Genomic DNA, 2,965 nt, shown 5'->3' on the forward strand with positions numbered 1-2,965 from the left:
CCTGTCCGACTCTTAGCGACCCCATGAACTGCAGCCCACTAGGCTCCTCAGTCCGTGGGATTTTCCAGGCAAGAGTACTGGAGTGGGGTGCCATTGCCTTCTCTGATTAATTGTCATAGCCTCCCCCTAATTTATGGAGGTAATGGCTAGATTTGTTTTCAACTGGAGTGGTATTGATAAGTTGGATTCCTCCTTTGTTGATTACTGCTAGATCCTCCTGAATTTATACCCAAAGTGATTACTTGATCTATCCGGAAATGAAGACACATATTCATAAAGACCTGCTATGTGCCACGCAGTGCTGGGCTCTAGGAACACAATGGTAAACAGGACGGGGAAGACTTTGGCTTTGGGGAAGCTTAAAGTCTAGTGCATGAGAGAGATAAATGAGAAAAGACATGTAAATATATAAATTGTGAGATGTTCCATAGAAAAAGAACAGGGTGCTGGGAGAGAAAGGGGGGCCATGGGGAGGGGGCATCTCCTAGATATGAAGGATCAGGGAGGGAGGGGGAGAGAGCCTGGCTTGAAAAGTGACAGCTCAGACCTGAATGAATCTGTGAAGAGTCAGTGAAAGATGTTCCAGGCAGATAAGCCCTTCTCTTGTGTGGTCTCTTAGGGAGAGAGGAACTTGGTGCATTGAAGACCTGGAAGGATTATGATGGATTACGGTGGGGGAGGTTAAGCAGAATGAGCCTGGTGAGGCAGGCAGGACCCAGGCATGGGTGTGGAGATGTGGATGTGCTCTGCTGAGTGGTGCAAAAGGGTGGCTCTGGCTACTGTGAGAAGAATGGGTTGTAGGAGGCCAGGCAAAGGAGCAGGGAGGCCAGTTAGGAGGCTACTGCAGTCATCCAGGCCAGAGATGATGTTTAGCTGGACTAGGATGCTGCCAGAAGACTTGGAAGATGTGCATGAATTCAAGAAGCATGCTAGAGCTGGAACTGAGAAGTCTGGTGAACAAGAATAATGACTCCTAGGTCTGGCCTGTGTAATGGGTGGAGAGTTTACCAAGATGAGGAAATCTCTCCTATGGACATCAAATTCCTTTTATAGCACTTAGACCTACCCACATCCTCCTCTAGTTCCAAAGTCTTTCTATGTTCAATGCCAAAATGAAAGACGTCTCCTAGTTTTTGTTAACAAAGTAAAACAACAACAACAACAACAAAACCCCTTTTAGTTATATTTATTTTATGCTGAATTTATTCTGGCCTTAAGTTTCATTTCTTCAAGAGAAAAATCAAATAAATAACCTAACTCTACACCTAAAGCAACTAGAAAAGGAAGAAATGAAGAACCCCAGGGTTAGTAGAAGGAAAGAAATAATAAAAATTAGGGCAGAAATAAATGAAAATGAAAAAGAAACAAAGGAGACCATAGCAAAAATAAAAAAAGCTAAAAGCTGGTTCTATGAGAAGATTAATAAAATAGACAAATCATTAGCCATACTCATCAAGAAAAAAAGGGAGAAGAATCAAATCAACAAAATTAGAAATGAAAATGGAGAAATCACAATAAACAACACAGAAATACAAAGGATCATAAGAGACTACTATCAGCAATTATATGCCAATAAAATGGACAATGTGGAAGAAATGGAAAAATTCTTAGAAAAGTATAACTTTTCAGAACTGAACCAGGAAGAAACAGAAAATCTTAACAGACCCATCACAAGCACAGAAATCAAAACTGTAATCAGAAATCTTCCAGCAAACAAAAGCCCAGGACCAGATAGCTTCACAGCTGAATTCTACCAAAAATTTAGAGAAGAGCTAACACCTATCCTACTCAAACTCTTCCAGAAAATTGCAGAGGAAGGTAAACTTCCAAACTCATTCTATGAGGCCACCATCACCCTAATACCAAAATCAGACAAAGATGCCACAAAAAAAGAAACCTACAGGCCAATATCAGTGATGAACATGGATGCAAAAATCCTTAACAAAATTCTAGCAAACAGAATCCAACAACATATTAAAAAGATCATACCAAGTGGGCTTTATCCCAGGGGTGCAAGGATTCTTCAATATCTGCAAATCAATCAATGTGATACATGACATTAACAAATAGAAAGATAAAAACCATATGATTATCTCAATAGATGCAGAGAAAGCCTTTGACAAAATTCAACATCCATTTATGATAAAAACCCTCCAGAAAGCAGGCATAGAAGGAACATACCTCAGCATAATGAAAGCCATATATAATAAACCCACAGCAAACATTATCCTCAATGGTGAAAAATTGAAAGAATTTCCCCTAAAGTCAGGAACAAGACAAGGATGCCCACTCTCACCACTACTATTCAACATAGTTATGGAAGTTTTAGCCACAGCAATCAGAGCAGGAAAAGAAATAAAAGGAATCCAGATTGGAAAAGAAGTAAAACTCTCACTATTTGCAGATGATATGGTCCTCTACATAGAAAACCCTAAAGATTCCACCAGAAAATTACTAGAGCTAATCAATGAATATAGTAAAGTTGCAGGAAATGAAATTAACACACAGAAATTCCTCACGTTCCTATACACTATCAATGAGAAAACAGAGAAATTAAGGAAAAAATTCCATTCACCATTGCAATGAAAAGAATAAAATACTTAGGAATATATATACCTAAAGAAACAAAAGACCTATATATATAAAACTATAAAACACTGATGAAAGAAATCAAAGATGACACAAATAGATGGAGAGATATACCATGTTCATGGATTGGAAGAATCAATATAGTGAAAATGAGTATACTACCCAAAGCAATCTATAGATTCAATGCAATCCCTATCAAGCTACCAACAGTATTTTTCAGAGAACTAGAACAAATAATTTCATAATTTGTATGGAAATACAAAAAACCTCGAATAGCCAAAGTAATCTTGAGAAAGAAGAATGGAACTGGAGGAATCAAACTGCCTGAGTTCAGGCTATACTACAAAGCCACAGCCATCAAGACAATATGGCACTG

This window comes from Oryx dammah, unplaced genomic scaffold, assembly GCF_014754425.2.
Source record: "Oryx dammah isolate SB20612 unplaced genomic scaffold, SCBI_Odam_1.1 HiC_scaffold_1, whole genome shotgun sequence".
Classification (NCBI taxonomy): domain Eukaryota; kingdom Metazoa; phylum Chordata; class Mammalia; order Artiodactyla; family Bovidae; genus Oryx; species Oryx dammah.